Below are 26,681 nucleotides of genomic sequence, written 5' to 3'. Positions count from 1 at the left end.
GGGTTTGCCACAAAATGAGTACTTCTCAGTGGTTGGTGTAATAGGGAGAAATGACCCTTGACCCTGCTTCCAGGCAGGTCACTCCGTACGCCGTCCAGCTCCACCTGTCTGTGCCCGTGATCCCAGCTCAGCTGCTGCCGGGTTCGCAGCCCGCCGTAGGTCCTACTCATTTCCCTTCCTAATTGCACTGTGATTGTCCTGACATTGCGCTGTGTTGTTGTTTGCTGGTTCCCTTTCTTAAATTGTGATTGTGCTGATACTGCGTTGTGTTGTTGTCTGCTCGTTTCCTTTCTTAATTGCATTGTGATTGTGCTGATATCACCTTGTGTTGTTGCCTGATCTGTCCCCTTGTTTTTTTTGTTTCCCCCTATATTTGTTGTGCCCCCTTTTGCCTTCTGTCTCCCTTGCCATTTTTCCCATTCCCGATCCCCGCCGTTGTATTCCCTGCGGCCCCGCCCCCGTGGTCCATTCACCTCCTGCCTCCCAGCTGCTCCTTTCTCCCACCTCCCCAGATTTCCATGGCTTGTTTGCGTGTGGAGCGGGTGTTGAAGAGGATGCATGTCAGGTGGTCGGGCTCTTTGGTAGGTGAGTGGGCGGGCCAGATGCTGATGAAGCAGCAATTCCGGAGGGAAATGGCCCTTGGGTGCGCTTCGGGCCGCGCAGCAGATGCGTGCAGCAGGTGTGCCATGGCGTGCCAAAGGCGCACCTAAGGCAAGCCCGTCTCAGCCCGTCCGCACCTGGACCGCGCCAAGCACCAGGACCCCTGCCCCCCACGAAGGCCACGACGCCCGCCTCTGCTACAACTCCAGCTCCCTCCATGCACTCAACGCCGGACAATCACGCACCTGCTACCTGGCCGCCCGAAGCGCACCCAAGGGCCATTTCCCTCCGGAATTGCTGCTTCATCAGCATCTGGCCCGCCCACTCACCTACCAAAGAGCCCGACCACCTGACATGCATCCTCTTCAACACCCGCTCCACACGCAAACAAGCCATGGAAATCTGGGACCTACTCGCCATCGTCCACAGGAACACTATCAAAGTATCAACCAACACCGATGACACCCTCAGTACCGCCGAACACCTGCACTTTCAGATTCACACCGACCCCAACACCACCCTCAGAGGAACCCTCGTCTACAGACCCCCCAGACCCCGAGCACAGTTCAGCGACTCCAGCACCGACCTCGCCAGCACTCACGCCCTCGCCTCCACATACTACATCCTCCTCAGGGCCTGAACTTCCACCTCGAGAACAACAACAACCCCAACTCCGCCACCCTGATTGACAACCTCGCCAACCTTGACTCAGACAACTCGTCACAACACCCACCCACTCCACCGGCTACACGCTTGGCCCCGTCTTCTCAGCAAGCTCCCACGTCTCCTTCAACCACACCACTGAACTCCACTGGACCAATTACCGCTGCATCCACTTCACCTTCCAGAAACCCACCATGCCCCCCCCCCCCAACAGATGCAGCGCCGCTGCTGGAGCAAAGTCACAGAAGACCAGCTTTCCACCACCCTCGCCCGGAACCCACCTGCAGGCCCGTCCAACCCTGACGCCGCCACTCACAACCTCAGACAGTAGATCAACAACTGCACCAACACCCTCGCCCCGCTTTAGAACCCCTCCAACACCCACACTAGAAATAAAGCCAGCTGGTTCACCCAAGACCTCCAGGCCTCCAAATGACCCTTCCCAAGACTCGAAAACAACTGTATCCGCGAACGAACCCTGGAAAGCTACACAGCCCACAAGAACGCCACCCGCAGACACCACCACTTCATCAGATCCACCAAAAGAACCTCCTTCAAAAACCACCTAGGCAATAACGCACACAACAGCAAAGAGTTCTTCAGCATTGTGAAGGAACTCTCCAACCCCAGCCCCCACACCAACGAAATCCCACCTTCACAAGACCTGTGCGACTCGCTGGCCACCTTCTTCCATCGCAAGATCGCAGACATCCATGACAGCTTCAGCACCGTGACCACTCAGGCAACCACCGAGACCCCCGCTCCCTCGACCAGCACCCACACCAAAAACCTACTCTCCTGGACCAGCATCAACAACGACGACACCGTCAAGATTATGAACACCGTCCACTCCAGATACCCAACATTCCCTTGCCCACACCACATCTTCAACAAAGCCAGCAGCACCATCGCACCCCATCTCTGGAAAACCATCAACATCTCCTTCGACACAGCGACCTTCCCGGAGAGTTGGAAGCAAGCAGAGATCAACGCCTTACTCAAGAAACCCAAGGCGGACCCCAAGGACCTCAAGAACCTCCGGCCCATCTCCCTGCTCCCGTTCCCAGCAAAGGTCATTGAAAAGGCTGTCAACAAACAACTGACCTGCTTCCTCGAGGAGAACAGCATCCTGGACCCATCCCAGTCTGGGTTTTGCAGCAACCACAGCACCGAAACTGCCCTCATCGTCGCCACCGACAACATCAGGACCATGCTAGACAACAGAGAAACTGCCGCCCTCATCCTCCTGGACCTGTCAGCCTCCTTTAACACGGTCTGCCACTGCACACTACAAACACGCCTCTATGATGCCGTAATCCAAGGTAAGGCCCTAGACTGAACATCCTTCTTCCTCTCCGGCAGAACACAGAGCATTCACACCCCCCCTTCCACTCAGAAGCCAGCAAGATCATCTACGGCATCCCCCAAGGCTCATCCCTCAGCCCAACACTGTTCAACGTCTACATGGCACCGCTTGCCCATGTCGCACGATGGCACGACCTCAACATCATCTCCAACAAAACACAGCTGATCCTCTCCTTCAGCAAGGACACCCACACCTCCGAAACCAACTTCCACGAAGGAATGAAGTCTGTCCCCGACTGGATAAGGAACAGCTGACAGCGGCTGAACTCAGACAAGATGGAGGTCCTTATCCTCGGACCCACCCCCTTGGCCTGGGACGACTCCTGGTGGCTGACTGCACTAGGAACACCCCCAACACCCACCGACCACGCACGCAACCTATGGGTCATCCTCGACTTTACCCTCTCCATGACGAATCAGGTGAACGCCGTCTCCTCCTGCTGCTTCAACACCCTCTGCATGCTCCACAGGATCTTCCAGTGGATCCCCACCGAAACAAGAAGTACGGTCACCCAGGCTCTCGTCAGCAGTAGACTGGACAACAGGAACGCCCTCTATGCAGGAGACTCGGCCAAACTCCTCTGACAGCTCCAACGCATCCAAAACGCCTCTGCACACCTGATCCTCGACATCCCTCGCCGCAGTCACATCACACCCCACCTGAGAGACCTGCACTGGCTCCCTGTCAACCAGAGGATAACCTTTAAACTCCTCACCCATGCACACAAGGCACTCCACAACACCGGACCAGCATACCTCAACAGCCGACTCAGCCTGAACACCACCACCCGCCAGCTCCACTCCGCAGACCGTGCCCTCACCACCGTTCCCAGCATCTGAAAAGTTACCGCCGGTGGCAGATCAATCTCCCGCCTCACCGCCAGGACATGGAACACCCACCCCATCCACCTACGGCAGACTGAAGACCTTCTGACCTTCAGAAAACTTCTCAAGACCTGGCTCTTCGAACAGTAGTAGCTCCCCCCCCCCCCCCCCCCTAGTGCCTCGAGACCCTCTCGGGTATGTTGTGCGCTGTACAAACGCTCTGATTGATTGATTGATTGAATGAAGAGAAATGCTCTATATCAGTGTAATATGGTGCTGTTCTTGCTGTTCTGCCCTCTCCTTTTCAAGCAATGCAGCACGGCAACTACCCTTGCTGGGCTGCGTTGCCTGAAATAATTTTTTCCGGGCTTCAGTGTACTACTAAGACTATGCAGCACCGCAGCATGACAAGTCTGATTTATAACGGCAAGAATACCAGAAAACCATGTGAGGGGTCGAAACTGTGCAGTTCTTGATATGTGTTGCACTAGTAACGAACACTACTGGCCTTTCGTATAAGATGCAAGGGTATGGGCATTGAACTGAGCATAAACATGATTAGACAACCATTAGTCACAAGTTTCCAAAAAAAGTGTAGAATTATATTTTGATGTCAAGAATATGATTTGAATGCAAGTAGGTCATTAGAATGTCCTTCAAGAAGTATGAAAAGGCAATGTGCCCGGAGGTTACATTTTGTCATACTGTCAGCATGCAATCCAGAGCACATAGTTGACAATGCAGATACAGAATAATATTAAGAAACAGAAATAATCCTGCCCTACTGATTTACATAGGAACGCACACGCACAATCTTTCCATAGAATAAAAAGTGACTTGCTATTAAAAATGGAAGGGAAAATTATACAGGTTGTCAGACTCGGGTTCAACAGAATTGTTCGTGTCATCTACCTATAGATGCATTTATAAAAACAAGTGTTGCTTTTCACCTCAAGTAAACACGCACAGGGAAAACGGGATGTGTGCGGGATTCCTTGGTTGTTTATATTTGATACATCACAATATAATGTGAATAAAATCACAGCAAATTGTTGTCGGATATACACTGTCGTGATTAACTACATTTTAATATGTGGAAGAATTTGAAGTAAATGAAAATTCTAGCAAGAAATGGACAGTTTTAAAAAGTAAATACTAAACGATATGTCAAATCAATGTCAGATGACAGCAGGAAGTTCTCCTATGTTATAAAAAGATGTTCATGATTACCATAATTAACACTGAAACTTGCAAGTAGAGAAAATTAATTTGCACCTGTTAAGAACATCTATGACTTTTTTTTTATGAGTGGATAATTATTACAACGTAAGAGTGTCTTAAGGTGATACTTTTGTAACTATGCTAATAACATAGATTATCTTTTAATGCATCTTGTTTCGTTTTCTCCTGAGGAAATAGTCTTATCAAATATATAGGCGCAGCCAGTGTATAATGTGCCTTAGTGCAAGGAGGGAAATGCCCCTCCCCCACTGGATGCTGTTTGAACTGTAAAATACAGAAATGCCAATTACTTGGTGGGCCCCTGAAACCTCTTGGCATCTATGCCAATGCATCCTCTGTAGCAATGGAATTTACGCCTCTGAGTCTAATTGATATATATCGTTGAGTTCTATTACAAAAATCTTCTCTGACTGTTCTAGCATAAATGGTCTCTGCTATTGAACATCTGCATGACTCCCCTGCTTAGTGCACTGCAGTAAGTAGCCTTCGGCGTCAAACATTTTCTGAGAAGACTTAGATACTACTAGAACTACACAAGAGGGTTTGCTCTGAATCAGCCAAGTGTATGCCTGAATGTGGAATCATTGCTTCCGCCTTGATGACATCTCGACGGAAGCTGCCATTTTGAACCAGTCCACCGAAGTCTTTAGCAAAACCCAAAACTGAATGAGGTGCCCCTTTCAATAAAAATCTGTCCTTTGATCCATAGGTCAAGGTTATGGTACAAAAATCACTTGACCTTGTGGACCATTTACCAATGCTTTAAACAAGACGTCCGGTAGGAGATTGCCTGTTTTGTTATGATTCTTAGAAATTGGTCGTCTTCTCCAAGAATAACCTGAATAGACTCATCAGGTTGTTTTAGTTTTAAAGGTAAAATTGGTGTCAGTCCAAGGCATTTGCCAGCAGATTTCAAGATGCCTTTCATACTACAGCAACACCAACTTCATATAAGTTTACCTCGTGCAGCCGCACTGAGGCAACCATGTGACATGGTTGTCCATGCCTTATCTTGATGAGCACTGCAGTAATCAATTCTAGTTACACTAATCTGCCTACCTGGATGTTTTATCACGTTGTTATTGATGTTACCTGTAGCATTTTGTGTGTGATGCTGTATTTTGCATATTGTGTTATATGGTTTATTTGAGTAAGGAAATTTGGAAATATTAAAAAGATCAACAAAAGAAATTAGGGGTTGAATAAAAATGATTGTGACAGTAGTAATTTCCTAAAAGCATATATCATGTGACATCATAATCTAAAAAGAATGCTTTTAATGCCTGAATTTTTTTTTCTAAAGATGAGACAAGCAAATTAGCCCAGTTGTGCTGGCATGGCGTGAATTGGCAGTGTACTTGGAGGGAAACATTAAGTACTCAAAGCACAATTGTTGGGATGGACGAATGCCCTAATGAAGATAATAAAATATTGAGAATTAAATACGAACTGTGCATAATTTTGAAGACATGTGTGTTACGTAGTCTGAGCCAGAAACCCTACTGGTCAAGCACGGAAGGCAATTCACTTTGATCGAGACCTATCGACCAATATACATTGATTAAGCTGCCCCATAAAATGTTGTATAAAGACTCAGGCATGTTTATGATAGGTTTGTGTCACTTTTGCACCATGCAATGGGGTGCAAAAGAGATGCAACCCTTAAGTTCAATTCATCAAGACACGCACAAAAAGCCACATTGCATGGCCCTGAGTGGTTTTATAAATCCAGCGTGATGCAACACAGTGCAAATCACTGCGCTGCGTTACGCTGCCCTTGGAAGGCGTTCCATGGGTGGAGCTTGGGTGTTCCCACGCATCAACCCATGGATCTTGGCGCATTCACATATTTACTATAAGTGGTAAGCCTGGGAATGCGAAATTGCTATCCCTCCTCAGGGAAGGAATAAAAAGGAGAATTTTATTTATTTCTCCTTTTTACTTTGCCTTTCTATGTGCACTGCATTCTACAGCACACATAGAAAGAAGACTATGTCTAGGGAAGACTGTTTTTTTGCAGGAAGGTCCCCAATCCTAACACAAAAACAAAACTGCTTAAAATGCAGGCACCCTTGCACCACACCCTTGCACTATGGTGCAAGGGTGCCTGCGTTGGAGCTAGGAAGCACATTCTGCACCAGCACTGAGAAAAGACAGGTATGTGCTGTATTATGTTAAATACAGCACATTCCTGCCCTTTCCCTATCCCAAAGCAAAGCAAGGTGACTTCCTGCACTGCATGACTTTTTGTTAAATATCCCCCTAGGTCCTCAAAACATGCCTGTGGATACTAATGTGAATCTGATGTTTTGGACTGAAGTACATAAAAATAAAATAAAACGGTTCTTCATAAATTCACGTGTTCTGGTGCATCCCCTTAAATTCAGTTGGTTGTTGACATCTCTTCTTTGCTCCGGAAGGCTGGGGCAGGAGATACGCGCATTTATACAAGCACTAGGCACCAGGGGCAGTTTCTTGATTAGGGCAGGATGGCTCAAGCCCGCTTCAATTTTTGCTTCAACTGCTATCTCTTATTTCTTTTTGTGAATGTTTAATTTATTAAACATTCAAAGAGTGTGATCCTTGCTCTGTGTGAGGGTCAGGCAAAAATAGGCACTTTTATTGGGCACATGTGCTAAAACATGTCCTGGCCATTGCAGGATGTATAGGACTTACCTGAATTTAGCCCTGGCCCCCGGTCCCCTACAACACTGTAAGGAACTGCCCAGAATGATGCATTGTGGGAATATATGATTTTACCACGATTGCAAGTTCCACGCATGGCATTACCACGCGAATTTTAGTTCGCAAGTGGCTTTACCACGCTGGATTTTACAACAATGGATTATACCACGCGTAGAAACGTCCACTAAGCACAAATGAAACATAATGAAACTGATAGGCAAAAAAAGTATGTCTAGAGTTTGTAGTAACTGCTTACACCTTCCCGTCTTTCACCAGCAGCCCTTGCTTCCATCCACCATGGAAACAAGCGTCAAAACACGTCTACCAACATTAAAAAAGGACTGCTATTTTGACGTACACGGCACATCTTTGGGGGAGGCACTTTCCTTTTTCTTCAGTGGTACTGAAGTGCGTATTTTTTTTTTTAAAGTAACCTGCTCCTTTTTTTTTTTTTTTTGGTGGGGGGAGATCCCCCCAGCCCCCCCAAGTCCCCCCCCAGCCCCTCCACAGACCCCAAGCCCACGCAGAACGACTGGAAGGAATACCACGTCTTCCCCCCAGTCCACTCAGAACGTACTTGCGTGGTAAAGTCGGTCGTGGAAGGCACCCGCGTTTTAAAGACGTTTGCGTGGTAAGTGGCTCTTGGTAAACGTTATTAGTGGTAATTACTTCATAGTAAATGATGTTTCCCCATTGTGGCCTCACTGACTGGTCACTTTAAGCATAAACTCTGGGGGGCAGATTTATGAAGGGCTTGCGCCACGTTTACGCCGCTGTTGCGTCACGCAACGGCGTGGAAACGTGGTGCATCCCTGCGCCCTATTTACAACGTGACGCATCTAGGAGATGCGTCACGTTGTACAGCACTGCGCCATGAGGAGGCGTTCCTGCGCAGGGGGGGGTGGTGTCTGCCATTGTGCGCTCCCCAGTTGCTAATCTGCATGAGTCTAGCAGCATTACGGCCACCATTGTGCAGCAGGGCAAGATGAATAGTGAACATCTGACCTCCAGGCATGATTATTTACAGCACAAGCTCCCTAGGGTCTGTCTGTGACCAGCATCACCCTGAGGCTCCGCATGGAACTGTAGCGAAGGGGAACATTGAGCTGAGTCACCTGTATGCCTATCAAATAGGGGATTGTACAGGCCCAAGCCACTTATCTGAGCCTCCCACAGTCCAGCAGTCCCTCTTGCACAGGATCCAGTGCAGTGGAGTGTGTAAAAACACTGTCTGTGAGACGTCCAGGCATCACAAACATTCCATACAGCCAAAGTCAGTACATTCGTTGATGATTTTCCAATGGGGTGGTGAAAAAGCTAGGAGTGGCTGACAGTGTCAGATGACACAGGAGTAGATCATTTAAATGCCAGTGATGAATAGAGGTCTGAACACGCCAGTGTTCTTGAGTAAGTAATACATTCAGTTCAGGTTTTATGTGTGCATTCTGGTACTCGTAGGCCTGTTGACTGTTGATTCCAGTTATTAAATCAGCATTACAACTTTGTAAAAGTTGTACACTTTGATAGACATTCTAACGCTAGTAGGATTCCCCTTGTTTATGTAACTAAGCCTGTGGAGTAAGAATCCTACTTCGTTACTCTACCTCCCTTTTTTATTAATTTGGCATTCATGAGATATACATTCTTCTAATTAGACCAATGCACTTCAACACCAGCCATTTAAATAAAAAAATAATGTAGATTAAGACTGAAATTCACTGAGATCAAAGTTTGCAAAGAAATATTGTGTTTCTGCTTGTCTGAAGAACTGAGTAATTGAGAATGTGGTTCAAATACAGACAAACAAATGTACTTTCATCAAAATGGATGGATGGCTGGATGCTCTGGTGATTCACAAGTGGTGAAAGGATACATTGATGGATGGGTGGGCGGAAGAGTTACAGGAGAGAGTGTCCAGAAGGATGAGTGGATGTATACATGGATGGTCAAATGCATGAAGGATTTTCTAATGAATGGATACTTGGATAGTTGAGTGGAGAGTGAGTGAATGGGAGCCTCCAGAGGGATGGAAGATAGATGCATAAACAGATGAACAGATAAATGCAGAGGATGATGTAAACATGGATGAATTCATGGAGGGATTATTTGGTGAATGATGCAAGTGCTGAATGCCCTTACGTCAGCAGTACTCTCTCACTGCATAAAATGTATTCCCATCTTTTACACCCCACAACTTTGAAATGTCACAAGCTGCCACTGTGAGGCAATCAGTCTAGACAAACCTTATTTTTGAGGGTAATTTCATATATGATTGATATGATTGATAAGTACACCCAATCCTTTTCCACAGTGGCAGCACCTACATAGGCAGAGTCGGCTTTTTAGGAAAAGGACCATCAAGGTAACTGAGGGTAATATATTACTTGTTGAGCGGTAAAGGTTGGATGGCGTTTTACACTGTGGAAGCTCAATAGTCATTGAGATAATGGAGTGTAATCTGTGATAAACGGGTGGGCTTCAAGTGAGATGGAACCAATGAGTAGCTGAACCAATGTGGAATTGAGGATCAGGCCAACAAGAAGGACATATCTGACAAGAGCATGTTTTGAACTGCTTTATTAGTTTTCAGTGCAAATAGAGATCATTATCTAAAAAAAGTGAAGAACTAATGAGCCAAAAAGGCCCAGTGACATTTTCTTCAAACAAATCTCTTTATGAACAGGCAAACATACAGAAAGACATCTAATTGACAGGCAACAAATATTAGATTTGCATATATTTGTTGTTGCTATTTTTATTTACTTTGAAGAGGCTATTAACCTTTTATAAACCAAAGTAGAAGCAATTATGAGCTTAGAAAAATAGAAGACTTCTTTTCAACCTAACAAGAAAAAAAGAGGCCCGGTTTTTGAAAGGGTCAATAAACGGTGCTAGAAAAAGGCTAAGTGGAAAAACACTCTATCTCCAGATGACTACTCGCAGTCAGAAGGGTGAGTGGTGAAATGTATATGTAAACAAGATAAGTGAATAAAAGTTGAAGATTGGAGGATAAGCCCAGAGAGGGGGACTATACTGATTTGACCAGCCTTTTTGACAGTTTTAATATGTGGCTGCTAAATATCCATGTAGTACACAATATGGTGCCCTGAGAATTACAACTTTGTCTTTAAATGTTTAGCCAAAAAGCTAGATTTAACTTTTTGACCAAATGGAACTATTATGAAACATGGTATATTCATGACCCCATTTGGCAAAGAAGGGAAACCAGTACCTCTACAGCTATCTTACTATATCCCTCACCCCTTGATCGATTTCTATTAATGTCAGCCAGTGGTGGGACCTTTCAGTGGGAAGCAAATAGACAACGTCACTACCTTAGAACTAAGCAGAATCATGTACTCTAAAGGTACCAGGACAGACTGCTGGCTCTATGCATAGTGTGAAATTACCTACCTTTCTCTAAATGGATGTGAAGGGTTTAGCACATTTTGATATCTCAGGATGCATGCCTTCGATAGAGTGGAAATCTCATTTGATTTGTAGGGGTGCATCATAATCGCGTGTAGAGCACACCCACATATCACCATCTTCTGTATTAACATGAAGTGCTAGAAATGTGAAGTGTATTAACATGAATATGAGACTTATTTTAGGTTATTGATACGTGTTATGGAGAATCAACATAGAAAATGTATGTAACTAGCAGTGAACATTAACATGAAGAACTCGTGCTGTAAAGCTGATAATTACTTGTGTATTAAGCGTACTTATTAATTATGTAATTTCATATGTAGGTAAATGTATTTGTTGACATTTTTATTAATGTTATGTGGATTCGTACAGCTTACATGATGCTTTCTTATGTTAGCTGAAATCTGTAGGCCTGAAATGCAAGTCCCTGAAACCTTCTGCTTTTGAATTACCAGTTTGAATTTCATGTGTGCTGTGGAATCTGTTCTTTCTTACATTTTGTGCTGGAGGTGAAGAAGCTCTATTTTAGGCAGGATAATATCTGTGTTTCACTAGTTAGGCATGGAGAGAAGAAGTTACAATCATATGGCTTGAATTGATAAAGGAGGGTCATTACGCTTCACACAGGAGAAGGTCTAGGAACCAAGGACAATTGTTTGAGAACAAGGTACACAGTCGATATTGTGGAAAAGTACCTTCAGGACTGTACCCAGAGTGAATGGCGTATTTGAGGTGCTCCATCGGAGCGCTACCTTTGGATAATTAGTTGTTGAAATTAGGACTAGTACCCCACTGCTTTCTTGCCTACAGAGAGAGAGAGAGCATCTTAGATCGAGCTCTGTAGCTTTATGGTTCTTGACTCATTGATGGTGGAGAGACTTCTGAGGAAGACTCAACGCACTGACATCTTTATGGCTGAGATACCCGCCACCCCCTCTCAACACAATCCCCAAGAATGGGAATACGGAAAAATTTCTGAACTTTTAAAAGGCGGGAGGGAGTTACCCTCCCAGCCGTATTTATTAAAATATGAAACAAAATTAAAACATTAAAATAATAGTTTCATATCATGTACAATTTCATTTCCACATTACGATGTTTTGGCTGACCTTAACACATTTCTAATACAAAGGTTCTCCTAGCCGATACTAACATCCTACAAATACATTTATTAAATTGAAATTGTACATCCTAACGTTAAGGGCCAACGGCAAGGTCGTAACCGGTGTCAGATCCCTAAACCAGAACTCCCCCCTCACTTGTGAGGGGCGGCCGCACAGAGGACTGCACCTCATGTGCACATACCAATTTCCCTTTTCTTGACGGGGGCCCCAATTAACTCAACGCCATTATAATGGTCGTCCGAGGACTCGTGTGAGGTGTCTAGAAGGTAGCGTAGACCCCCCTCCCCACCCCACACAACTTACCACATCTGCCGTCGCAGATGTCCTGGCCCCGGGAAATTCCCAGGAGGGGCCCGTAGCCCCTCTTATCCAGGGAGGGGCCTTGACCGCCTTCCCTTTCCTTTCGGCGTCCCATCCTTAGAAGGGACCGCCTCCCCGTTGAGGGGCCAATGGCCACCTCCCCCCGGGCGCTCCCATCCGTAATGGGTGACGCCCCCCCCTAGGGATCTTCCAATTACTGCTCACCGATCATGACCTTACCGCCCGACCAAACAATAAATACGACAAACTAATTAGTAAAGAGGAAAAGACAATTATACCTTAAGCAAATCAAAGTATGACTCTCAAAACATCACTGATCAACTCAGATACCACTACTTATATTTAATAAAGCATACTGTAAAAAATTATCCACTTTATTGCAAACCGAATCACAACCTTTATTCAGAACAACCTGTAAGAAAAACAACTACCACGTCACATGACTTTATTTCAAAAACGACTTGCTGTCCTCAGGGGCTGGTGGGTGGGTCAAAAATTGGCTCTTCGTTCTGTCTCGAGCTCACGTGCAGCGGGGAGGTGCAGCTTCAGAGCACAGGAACAAGAGGATGCTTCCTTGGCTTGTCGCTCCTTTTATCCTTCTTCGGGCGGGCGTAAACCCGCCTCCACCCGCCTCCGGGGGCGTGGCTGGCGGCTTCAGTGCCTAGGACAACCCACTCTTGGGCGGGAAAAAGCGCGCCCCGGCTACGCCGCTTTGGGCATACCAGCCGGGACTCGCCTCCCGCCCAAGATGGCTTCCCGGGGGGATCGGGGCACTCCACCATACGTTCGGGGGGACCGAGTGGTCGCCCCTTTCCATATGGCAGAGATACCCGCCACCCCCTCTCAACACAATCCCCAAGAATGGGAATACGGAAACATTTCTGAACTTTTGGAAGGCGGGAGGGAGTTACCCTCCCGGCCGTATTTATTAAAATATGAAACAAAATTAAAACATTAAAATAATAGTTTCATATCATGTACAATTTCATTTCCACATTACGATGTTTTGGCTGACCTTAACACATTTCTAATACAAAGGTTCTCCTAGCCGATACTAACATCCTACAAATACATTTATTAAATTGAAATTGTACATCTTAACGTTAAGGGCCAACGGCAAGGTCGTAACCGGTGTCAGATCCCTAAACCAGAACTCCCCCCTCACTTGTGGGGGGCGGCCGCACAGAGGACTGCACCTCATGTGCACATACCAATTTCCCTTTTCTTGACGGGGGCCCCAATTAACTCGACGCCATTATTATGGTCGTCCGAGGACTCGTGTGAGGTGTCTAGAAGGTAGCGTAGACCCCCCTCCCCACCCCACACAACTTACCACATCTGCCGTCGCAGATGTCCTGGCCCCGGGAAATTCCCAGGAGGGGCCCGTAGCCCCTCCTATCCAGGGAGGGGCCTTGACCGCCTTCCCTTTCCTTTCGGCGTCCCATCCTTAGAAGGGACCGCCTCCCCGTTGAGGGGCCAATGGCCACCTCCCCCCGGGCGCTCCCATCCGTAATGGGTGACGCCCCCCCCCCCTAGGGATCTTCCAATTACTGCTCACCGATCATAACCTTACCGCCACAGGCCGGATAGTGACCGGCTATCCGGACCCCCCACAAAACTCCTACCTAAAGGTCATGCTGTAAATTCCTTAACCAGGCTACGAGGTCTCCTATGAGTAAAGAATTCCCCACCCGGGACAAATGGACCCCATCCTCTAGATACATACTGTCCCCCCTGATACAACCATGAGGAATCGAATGCAATGTACTTGTACGGAACAGTCTAGCCAACTTGTTATTCACCTTCTTCACCGAATGATTTATAGCAGACACAGAATTCGCCCCCCGCCACACCTTTCGTGGAATCATATGGGACCATGCAATCGTGCACCCTGGAACCCTTCTCGCCAACCAACTTACTGTGGATAGTATCGCCTCGAGAAGTAGTCGTCTACCAGTGGTCACCAAATCATTGCCCCCAAGATGCACTATGACTATAGATGGCGGTGACCTTGTCCGCCCTAACAAACCCTCGAAAAAAGGTTGAAACTGGTCAATACAGAGCCCGCCCGTTCGGTAGAAGGTCACCCTGTACCCGTATTCCCCAGCCATGTGAATCATGTCACCTGCTTTGAATACGTCCGCGGCACGCCTCACGTATGAGTGGCCCACGACCCACACCACTTTTTCCTCAGTCGGTGATCTTTGACCGCTGGTTCCCAGGTGTCGGGTCGACTGCACAGTCCGCCCCGCCTCGTAAGCTTGCGAAACTGTAAACCAAAGAAAAACAAGAAGCGTGAGTACATGACAACAGCTTCACAACATGTGCAACCGCACATACCTTTTGTAACAATTCGAGGACCAACGCCCCAACTGTTTCACTTTTTCCACACTCAGACCCCTGGCTGTAGCCTCTGTAGCAGCCCCTATCCTGAAGGAATGGGTCCCAAACTCGCCCAGGTTCAAGCCCGCGGCCGAAATTGCCATTGCAAGCACCCGCTGGAACTGAAACCTCGTCAGTGGGGTGGCATCAGCGTGCCTCAACAAGGTCCCCCCCCATGATGCCGCCCTCTGCGCCAAATATTCCTCAACGCATACGACGGGGCACATGGGAGATCCGGGAATCCGATGGACTACTACGCTGTCCCCGATCGCACCCTGATCGGTCTTGGACCTGGCAAACGAGACAATCAACGTCTCCCCCTTAACTTGAATGTGCTCTCGGCACAGCCCCCCCCGTATCCTGCTTGTTCTTTGCCACCAGTTCGCCTACCCGCATAGCCCCATGGAAAGCTAATGCAAAAGCGGCCCGGAATAACACTGTTTCAGACTGGGATGAACATGTCGCAGGGAGTACGGACAATAACAGGGCCAACCTTTCCAGACCTATCGGGTGCCTTTCATCCACTATGCGACCCTCAAGGCGTTGCCACCCACGCAGCGCTTTCTGTACTACGAAAGATGCTGTAGGGTCCTGGATACCATGAGCCCGTGCCATGAAGGAAATGGCGGCCCGATGCCTCTGGGCCGTGGCTACCGATTTGCCTGCCTGATGTAATGACAGCAAAAACTTTACGACAAACTCTTCCTGGCCCCAAAGCTCCCCCCTAGCCATTGGCATTACTCTAAGGGCAAAATTCAACTGACCCACAGTCTGCTGCAATTGATGCAAGTTCACCTTGGTCTCCCGAATACATGTTTCAAGGGAGGCCCTGAATTTCCTCACCTTTTCTTTGGGCAACCGGAAGCAACCTTCTTCTGAATCGAGCTCTATTCCAAGAAACTCGAGCGAAGTTGATGGCCCCACAGTCTTACCTGGCGCCAATGGCACACCAAACTGCCCCATCAGACCACAAAATTCTTTCAAAGCCTGTGCACATTCTGGATCCCCAGCTGCCCCCAGGAACAGAAAATCGTCAAGATAATGCATAACATGCTGAAACCCCGTCATTCTTGTGAATACCCATTGCAGAAAACAACTGAATTTCTCAAAATAAGCACAAGATATGGAGCATCCCATTGGCATACATTTATCCATGTAATAGCGCCCCTGAAACATAAAACCAAGGAGACGCTGATCGTCTGGGTGTACCGGGAGCAACCGGAACGCTGACTCGATGTCTGATTTGGCCATCAGCGCTCCGGGCCCCAGGCGATTCAACATGGCGACGGCCTCATCGAAAGATGCGTACCGCACCGAACACACCTCCGGGTCTATCGCATCGTTCACCGAAAGACCTCTCAGGGCTGACAAGTTATGTATCAATCTAAACTCACCCGGGTCCTTCTTGGGGACCACTCCCAAGGGTGAACAAACAAAATTAGCAACTGGTGGCCTGTCGAACGGTCCGGCAACCCGACCCCGGGTCACCTCTTTCCCAATCTTCGCTTGTACCACCGCCGTATTCTGCAGGACCGACAGTTGGTTCCTACAATGTGCCTTACCCTGAAAATTCCCCACTGGGATGCGGAAACCGTCTCGCAACACCCCAGCGGAGACATGATCCGGGTATTCATTGAGCCAAGGAATCATTGCCATGGTATCAACCGGGGTAGGTAAAGGCGCCCCTCGGACTATTTCAGACCTGTTTGGCGCCTCCCCTACTTCCGTTATCACCCGTTTTGGCTCTGCACATGGTCTCAGGATGCGAGGACTGTCCACACCCCCCACAGTCGTGCCTAAACTTGCATGACCCCTGGGGCCTTGTACACTTTGCCCTGTTAAAATTCCAGCAGATCCCTTTTTTGCCTGTATTGCCATTCGACCTTGAGTGATGCTCGTTACTTGAACCCGCCCGAAAGGGTGCCCCAGATAAATGGCGGGAAAACTTGCCCCCGTTTCCCCCCAACAATGGTGCCTTTAACATGCCGGATTTCTCCATTTTTTGCCAGGAAATGGAGTCGTAACAATCCCACGTCAGAGATGTGTCGAACTCCTTGGCCTTCCGAAAAACATTATCATAACAAAACCACTTTTTGCCCTCATATGACTGAGAAAACTCCATAATACGTGTCTGGTACACGGGTAACTCGGCCAACAGTTCAGGCCTTCGTTCCCCCATAATTGAAATGAATATGCCAAATGCTCTGCCCCAATTACCTATGGTCTCATCGACTCTAAAAGCGGCCATCTTGGCGCGCCAAACACTCGGGTGCATAAACTCTTTTTGAACCTTCAGGTGCTCAATCTCGTAATGATCAGTTAGCAACGAAAACATGTTTACATATTTCTCAGCCCATATCCTCTCCTTGATTTCAATCGGAATATGCTGAGCCACTTTCTCCCTTCTCGAGGGTACGGACCCCACCCCCGCAATCGGCAGTAGCTGCTTACCTGAACTAGAAGCTGTAACCGTAGTAGCCGCCGAACTCATGCCCGCTGCGGTTTGACCCACTGGAGCCTGCGGGGGAACAAAAGGACATGGTGCCTTTGCAGCCTCTCTTGATTGCCGCAACTGCCTCATTACTGCCATGGCGTCATCTGCCGTGGCCCCCTCACTATCTTTCCCCAACCACGCTGCCAGCTGTGCAGCCAACTCGGGAGGCATATCCTCCCCGTTCACAGGGGTGACTACAACGGGAATTGGTTGCCCTTCCTTCGGGACCGGGATCGGCGCCTCAGTTGGTGTATCGGGGAGCGCCGGCGGCGCCTCGGGAACCGGGGCCTCTCCCCCAGTTGCCCCCTTCTTGGCCCTTCTACCTCTCCCGTTAGGGACTACTCCCGGCAATGCTGGTCCGACGACTCGCTTAGGGCCCCCTACACCGTTCATTGCCGCCATCTGTTTCTTCATCTCGGCCATGTCTTTCACGAGCATGCGGAGCATCTGATCGGTACCGACCCGTTTTCCGACCTTCTTGCCCGGCATTCTCCAACGATGGTTCTCTGAAAGAACAAAAACAAAATTACAACGTTCAAAAATTGGCTCTTCGTTCCGTCTCGAGCTCACGTGCAGTGGGGAGGTGCAGCTTCAGAGCACAGGAACAAGAGGATGCTTCCTTGGCTTGTCGCTCCTTTTATCCTTCTTCGGGCGGGCGTAAACCCGCCTCCACCCGCCTCCGGGGGCGTGGCTGGCGGCTTCAGTGCCTAGGACAACCCACTCTTGGGCGGGAAAAAGCGCGCCCCGGCTACGCCGCTTTGGGCATACCAGCCGGGACTCGCCTCCCGCCCAAGATGGCTTCCCGGGGGGATCGGGGCACTCCACCATACATTCGGGGGGACCGAGTGGTCGCCCCTTTCCATTATCCTTCCTTCTGAAAAATGTTAATGTAGGGGTGTCACTTTAGTACTAGAGAAGGTATAGATTTCATGCTTTTCACTCACCAACCCTCGATGCTGGGAACTTTGGACTCATGCTTCCTGATTTTCTGTACCCTACTTCTTGAATTAATTGTGTTGTTTATGCTGCGCTGCCGAAACTGGATGTGCAGATTTGTCTTTATGCTAATTCCTTTGTATTTCTCTACCCTCACCTTTATGTGTCCCGATGTCCAGTTATTTTTGGCTTTGTACTTAAACTAGTTTCAGTTTATTTTCTTGTTTTGCAGAGTTACTTAAAACCATTGCAATACGTGCACAAAATAAAACCATGTATAAAAGTTTAGTTCACAGTGATAACATTTCAAATTAATTAACTATAAAAACACTTCCATTGCTGGCAGGTTAAAAAATACCAATTAAACGTGCCAAGAAGAGCAATCATTGTAAGTGGCCCAGTCATTGCAACGATTGTTACTCTCTCTGAGAAATTATATTAAATTGTCCAATGGGCCCTTTGCCCCCAAAAAAAAGCTTTAGTGACAGTTTGGCATTTTTTCCTTGGCCGCTTCAAGAAATCTGACTAATCAGTTGTGGTAATGCTGGATCGAAGTAAGCCAGCATTGCTTGCCACCTTGTCTGAATTCCCCTTTAGTTGAAGTTTTTTTTTAACAATTGCCTCCTTTCCTGAAGCATTTATTTGCAAGATAACACAGTATGGATAATGTTGCCCTGACCATTTTTGCACAAACTGCATGCTGTGAAAGTCTGCCCCCTTTTCCATTGTGGAAGATGCTGCGTGCATGGTATCACTCCAAGTCGTAGCAGAATTTTAATTTCTCTGCTTTTGGATAGCCCAGGATGAAATATTGTTGGGGGGCTAAGATCTTGTAAAAATTCAGAGTCATCCAGCTGTTTTATCCTCCACATGTGACTGTTTTTTCAGCAACTTCCAGACTAATTTCTTCAGAGGTGCGTGGTGGAAATGTGTGTTCCATAAGGACTATAAGCCTGTGTTTGCCAGTGCCTCCTGAAGATACATTCTTGCAGGCGAATACTCGATATGTTGAAGATCTTGCCTCAGGAGGTGGTCTAGTGAGTTAGGGGTTGATGTTCTAATTTTATTCCAGCAGTTGATGTATGCTCCATACCTGGCCCAGGTTTGCTTTAACAGGCCAAACTCCAGTCTAAGTTGCGCCGGGGAGGTATAGTTCAGGAGGCTGAACATAGTTCTGTATGCTTTTATAGTGTTTTATCCAAAAGATTGGCATCTCTCCCTCGCAAAGCTTCGCTACCATAGGTGATTGTAGGTAGAACTTTAGCTTGTGCTACCATTAGAAGAGGGCTTAGCATTCGTCCCAGTAGTTTGGCCGATAAAAATTTCAAAGTTAAGGCAAGGATCATCCCTTTCCATTTGATCTCTTCTTGTTGATGAGTAAATGATCCTTCCTTGTCTACGTAGACACCCAAATACTTATAAGTCTCTGCTGATTCAATGTGTGTGCCCCCAGATGCCAGAGATGCCTTTTTCTTCATTTGTTGTTAATTGTCATGGTCCTGGTTTTGTTTAAGTTGATTAAGAGGCTATTTTATACTGCATATTTCTGCAGACCATTAAGGATATGTTGCAGTCCAACTGCTGTGTGCCTAAGCAGGACTAATTTGTCCGCATATAGTAAGCTGGACAGGGTAGTACCCCCCAGTCTGGGTGAGTGGGAGTTACAGATATTGAGTGTCGGAGGTAAGTCAGCCATGAATACATTAAATAAGATAGGAGCCGGCGCGCAGACCTGTTTGAGACCTTTCGAAGTTGTTACTTTCCTTGAGAGATGAGATCCTGACCCTAATTTCACCTGTACCCAGGTGTCAGTATGTAAAAGCATTAGCATTGATGAAACAGCTTTTGGAATGCTCCATCTGGCTAACTTGGTCCACAGTTTAGGCCTCTCCACATTATCAAATTTTGTGCTAAAGTCGATAAAACAGACGTGCAGCTGTGTTTTCCTCCTTATTATTGTGTCCATAATCAGCAAAATTGCCAGGATGTTGGATGTTGTGCCAGAATTTTTCCGAAAGCCTGTCTGATTTAGTGGGATAATTTCATTGTTTTCTGCCCAGGTTGTGAGTTCATCTAGCAGTGTGCCCGCTAAGTATTTGGCCTCAATATCGATCAGTGCCACTAACCGATAGTTGGCGGGCAGAGCCTTACTGCCACTTTTGTGGATCAGGATGATCGTTGAGCCTTTCCAGGAGTTTGGAATGATGGCCAGTAATCTTACTTCCTTGAATAGTGGATGGAGTATGTTTGCCCATTCGTCTGGCCTATGTTTGAAAACTGCAGGCGGGATTCCATTCGGGCCCGGCCCTCCTTCCTTTTGTTCCCTTCCTGATCTGTTTCTTGATTGTTAAATGCTCAGCGGCTGGTGGCCCTTCCTCCTGCTGGTGGGTTAAAACAGGAGATTTGGATATTTCTCTTGCCGTTGGTCGAGAGGAAACAGGGCAGTCAAGGAAATTATTGTTGCCTCTTTCCCCTATTCCAGTATTATTATGGTGTTTGTCCAAGTCTGCTGTACTCTGTTCAAGTTTAGGCAGACTATTAGTTTGACTGTTTAAGTGAGAATTCAAGTAGCTTGCCCAGTTTTCCTCCACAATATAGGAAGAGAGGCCGCTGTGATGCGGGTGAATGATTATATTTACTGATTTCCAGAAACGATTGCTGGCATTATCCTTAATATTGTGCAGTAGTTTTGCCAAGAAGTCCTATTCATAATAATTGTTAATGTTCCATTTCAGTTTCTTTAGTTTGGTTCTTTGTTGCCGCAGGGATGAAAGGAGCGATGTATTCCCTGGATAGTATCGTAGTGATCTTAAGGAGCTATTTATCATTTTCTTAAGGGTTTTTATTTGCACTCTTTGAGCCTTCATTATCTTTTCCTTTTGTACGGGAACCATAAGAACTCCTCATTTTTATTTCTGTAACCTTTAGATTGCAATGGTTAGTGGTGAAACATTCCCATGTATCAGATCTTCTTCAAACGATTGTGCGAGTAAAAGTTGATTGCTGTGTCTATTAAGGACTCCGTGCTTTCTGCCTGTACTTGATCCTCTTGTAATTTCTTGTGTAGCTTGATCCTAGGTTTCGGGCAGGGAGAATGCTGGACTGGGCAGTTGAGGCTAAAGTAATCTCTTGTGGATGATGATCGCTGTCCCCCTTATCACCCATTCTGAAGCCTGTTACATATGAGAACATCGACTATCAAACATATAATCTAAAAGCGAGCTTGTTAGTTCAGTGTAATAGCTTGCCACTGGAGGAGTGTCGTCAGCTGATCTTCTATTAAGGGCCCTGAGATTAAAATGTTCTAATTCTTCCAAGAGGAATATATTTTACCTATTAGGCCTCCCGTACCTAAAGGACCCTTGTATTGGTATGTTGTAGTTTGAAGATTGCAGACAAACTTAATTTGCTTTGGATGATCCCATTAGGTATTGATTCATCCCCATGATAGTATAAGGTTTGAAATTTCTGCGGTGCCAAGAAAAGTGGTTATTTGATCAATTGACTTCGCCGAGTCGATTGCTGTTCGTTTTGGATGGATATATGTATTGAAAAGTGTTACTTCATTTTGTGCCCCTGCCAGAGAAAAATGAGTTCAACTGCTAGAGCTACACCAGTTTCAGGGCTGGTTTCCACAGCTATTGGTATGGAAGTTGTTGAGATATAGGTTGCCAGCCCCCCTGAGCAATGACCTGTTTTACTACCTCTGACGGCTGGAAGATCAAAGCAAAGAAACCAGTGTATGAGTAGTGGTTCCATAAGCCATGTTTCCTGTAGCATAATAATGTCAAAGTTGTTAAGATATTGCAGGAATTCGGGAACAGGAATTTTTTAGGCCAGGCCATTAATGTTCCATGAGCAGAGGCGAATCACAGGTTCTTTTTGACTAATCTTGCTGGGATTTAAGTGGTTATGATGTCATTGAGTTGCTGCGGCAAGATTTATGTATTTAATTGGATTGTATTGGAGGTTTTATAGCACGCTCAATTACTCGTGAGTATCCTAGTGCGAGGTGATGCAGAAGAGGGAGAAGTATCTAAAGAAATTTAAAATGTAAGTTCAAACAGGTGAGTGTTAAGTGCTTTTTTAAAAAGATTAAAATCCTGGATAGTGCGAAGTGATAGAGGAAGACAGTTCCAGGCAGTGGCTGCCTGCACGGTGATGGACTGGCCACCAAGGCGGGATCGATTAAAGCGAGGGACCGCCAGACAATGTTGAGAAGTGGAATGTAAAGGGCGACCCGGCGAATACCACGCAAAACGCGTCCTCAGGTAAGCAGGACCTTGATCTTGAATGGCTCTATGCGCCAGGGTGAGAGATTTAAACACAATCCTTTGTTTGACAGGGAGCCAGTGTAAACTGCGCAGATGCAAACTGACACTAGACTGCCTTGAAATATGGAAGAGCAGTCTGGCCGTTGCATTTTGCAGACCCCCCAGGATATAGCGGCATGGATTAGCAGATTTAGCGGCACAAAAATGGAAATTTAGCGGCACAAATATGGAAATTTAGCGGCAATTTTGCGGCATTTTATTTGGCCATTTTTCCTACAACAAACACTGATATCTTAGTTTTTTTAGTTATTTAACAACATGAAGCTATGTATATTTGGTTTATTTACAATGTAGACACTTTGTTTCCCTCGAAAAGCATGTACAGATATTAGAGTGTATCTCTGGATATGGTTTGGGAATTCTCAACATGTGTCAAATCCTGGTGCTGGTCGTGGGGAAATGAAGTGGTGAAGTATTCCAGGGGCGTGACGTCATTGGACAGTTCGCACCATTGGTCTCTTGAAGTGCGTGCTCTGCTTGTTGTCGAACCAGACCTGGAGTAGGTGATGGCGTGACCGAGCAAGATGTCAAATGCAGAGTTTACCCCAGTCCACCATGATGCACACCCTTTGGCTCACGGCCCTACTTATGCCTCGTCGTCGCTCCCCTACGCTAATTTTTTGTAAATTTTGTTGTTATAATTTACCGAATGTTTATGTCCATCCTGGCTAACCTAATCCAGTGATAGTGTCAACTCATTTATGGTTACAATATGCCAGCAGTGCACCTGGAGTGCCTAGCGTAAACCATATAATCTGCCAATTTGCCTGTCCAGCCCCCTTTCTAGACTTATATTTGATAACACACAAGAGATGTAGACCATCGATTTATAACAGTATTTCGAGAGTGTATTATATTTGTGTGCATCTCACCTGTGGCATTTTTTCTATGCAATACATATGTTCCCTTTTAAAAGCCTTTTGCTCGTTTGTAAGCACTCCCGAATTCAGGCTGATAAGGACCAAAAGCAATGTGAAACTAAAGGAGCAACTAATAACTCGAAAAGGCCCAACTTTCCGTAGTCCGGGATGTGACTTTTCACACAGACGATGGGAGACTTGGAGACTTTGACATTTCTCTTGGAACCTGGCGTCAGTGCCTGGGATTTGCCTATGCTGTCTCCTTCCTGTTCCTGAAGAATTTATCATATGCTAAAAACAAATGACGATCAGCAAATGAGTGAAAATAGCAGAAGGGCATTAAAAAAATGAATATTAATGTTTACATATGTGAGCACCTACTAAAATGAGACTATAAACTTTCAGGCGGCAGAGTTATTTGCACGCAGTGTCGAAAGATGCACTCTTGCGCCATTAACAAACAATTTCAAATACGTACCAGTTCCTTAAAAAACACGATTTACACGTGCCTCTGACACATCTGTTTAATGAAGTGTGCAGCATAAATTAAAAATGTCTAGATTTAATCACGGATATTTTCAGGTACAGTATTATTCACAAAAATGTACAGGAGAGGTGTTATGCATAGAAATTGAACCGTAAAAGGGTTATGGTACAACTCCACTAACTAATAAAAGTTCTTAGTAGGATGTGGGAATACAGAACAGTGTTGTTATTAGATGTTTACATCCGGGGGACTGCCGGTCGGGAGTAATGATCTTTTAAAAAATCCTCATACTCTTAAGTCCAGTATCATACTGGAGTTCATGTATGTAGTGCCCTCCAGGATTTTTTTCTGCTGCATTTAAACCCTCTCACTTGAGTGACTGTTGGTAGATTCTTCATCTGAATCGTGCAGGTTTCTTAGGCTGGTATAAATTAAATGCGTGATATAATAGCTCACAGATCGCTGTTGAAAAAACAAACCCGAGATAAAAGCTGATCTCGTCTACAGAATGGGTGCGTGCCATGTGCTTTCCAGAATGGGGGGTGGCTAATTATTCCAGCCCTAGGCAGAGGGGTCAAAGAAGGGTTGAAAAACAAAGCCTCATTAACAAGTGAAAGGTCTTTTAATGACCTGTGAAGTACTCAGCGGCTGGCAGCTCCTAAACTGACTGACTGTGTGTGTCCCGGGAAGCTGCTGACACACACGAGTGGGGGGGTTGGTGGGGGGGGGCTCACAGCCAATAAAAGGCATTGTTTGTTGGAAGAGACACTTTTATCGCGGCCAATATGGTTATTTTCGCGGCAATCGCGGTAATCTACCGATTTCGCGATTTTTCTGTGAATCGCGAAATCGCGATAAACTGGAGGGTCTGATTTTGTATAACCTGAAGACGTGTGGTAAGGTAGGCGGGAATACCAAAGTAAAGGGCATTTGAATAATCAAGGCGGGACAGTATAAGGGCCCTTGCCACTGTCTCTTTGGCAAATCTTGGCAGCAGGGGAAAAAACCTACGGAGGGATTTAAGAGTGCCAAATCACCCACATCTGAGTTTTTTAATGTGCTTCACAAACTTAATGTCTTCCCCAAACTAGACTCCTAAGTTCTTGGATAGTTTGCCGGTCGCACTCGGGAAGGGAACATCCAGTGGCCATAAGGACTCTCTAAAATTGGGGGGGAATTGCCCGTAAAGAAGAAATTCAGACTTATTCTCATTACATTTTAATTGGACCTGAGCGAGCCAGGAGAAGACTGAAGAAAGGCATTGCGGAGACGCCGAAGTATCCAGGTCCCTGCCAGGCCAGGTAAACAGCAGCTGCGTGTCATCAGCATAGGCTATTATTTTTGCCCCAAGTTTCTCGGCCAGAAATACCTGTGGGGTCAAATAGATGTTAAACAGCAGTGGGCTTAATATAGACCACTTTGGTAGCCCTGTAGAAAGCAGTTTGGCGGAAGAAACATAGGGGGGCGTCCACACCTGCTGGGTCTGATTAGTCAGGAACAAAATCAGCCACTCTAAAGCAGACCCGGCGATGCCAATGGATGCCAGACGCGAGATCAACTGCTGATGAGGCACCGTGTCGAAGGCGGCAGAGAGGTCCAACATATTCAGAGCCGCTCTGCCGCCTCTGTCCAGGCACTCCCTTATAGCCTCAAAGATCTCAACCAAAGCAGACTCGCTGCTGTAGGTAGCACGGAACCCAGACTGAGCAGGATGGAGTGCATGTGAATCTTCAACAAAAGCATCCAACTATCAAAATGCTATTTTTTCAGTGACTTTGGCCAAAGCTGGGAGCAAAGAGATGGGATGATAGTTGGCCAGAGTATCTGGATTTAGACCTGATTTTTTAAGAATTGGCAAGAGTTTGGCATGTTTCCAACAGTCAGGGACAATGGCCATCCTGAACGAGAGGCCAATGATCTCTGCGACCTCAGAACAAGCTACCTCAGCCACGCCACCCAAAATACGGGCCGGACATGGGTCAGTGGGGGAACCGGATTTCATGGATTCGAGGACAGCTAAAGTGGTTGCCACGGTAGGGGGGGAAAGGCATAAAAATCAGGGGAAGTAGGGGGACAGGGATCAGGGGGACACATATCCTGATTACTCTGATCCAGGCAGATTACATGCTGACTGTCCTGAATCCCCACAATTTTATCAATAAAAAAAAGGACAATTCCTCGCACCATTGGGTGGAAGATGGAATCACAGATTGTTCAGTATCAGAGGAAAGAAAACTTTTTTACAATTGCAAAGATCTCCTTGCTATTAATATTAGCCCTAGAAATCCTGCCTGCATAAAATTCCTTTTTTGCTGTTTTTATGGCATCATAGTAGACCCTCTAAACGGCAGGTAAAGTCTCCTTAGCAGAGAGGCAGTATGCACGTCTCCAACCCCTCTCCAGCTTTTTACAGTCGAGCTTCAGATCCTTCAATGCCTGTGAAAACCAGGACTTGGAAGGCGAGGTGCGCTTAATAGGGCCAGAGCCCTGTTTAGCTGAGGCCTGCACCCCCGAGCTAATCTAGGTGTCAAATTGCTGAACAGCAGCTGTAAGCCCGGAGTCGAGCACAGGACGACTCTGCTGAAGAACATTGGACAGGGCCAACACATTAATCTTCTGATGGTAAATGATGGGGAGGGCCGGGGGAGGAGAGTTAATTAAAGGCCAAGAAAACCTAATGAGCCTATGGTCTGACCATGAAAGAATTTGGGGTTCGGAAGTAGTCAAAGCAAAATTAGAGCAAATTAGGTCCAGAAGATCACCACCCGAGTGAGTGGGTGATTTAACCCACTGGGTCAACTGGGCCAAATTAAGAGATTCTAACAGACTGAGCGCATCAGGTGACTACTTCATGCCAGCATGAATGTTGAAGTCCCCCAGCAGCAAGGACTTAGAAAACCTCAGAGCCCGGGGTAGAATCACCTCCTCCAG

The sequence above is a fragment of the Lissotriton vulgaris genome, chromosome 5 (assembly GCF_964263255.1).
Source record: "Lissotriton vulgaris chromosome 5, aLisVul1.2, whole genome shotgun sequence".
Taxonomy (NCBI): Eukaryota; Metazoa; Chordata; class Amphibia; order Caudata; family Salamandridae; genus Lissotriton; species Lissotriton vulgaris.
This window is presented reverse-complemented; position numbering follows the sequence as displayed.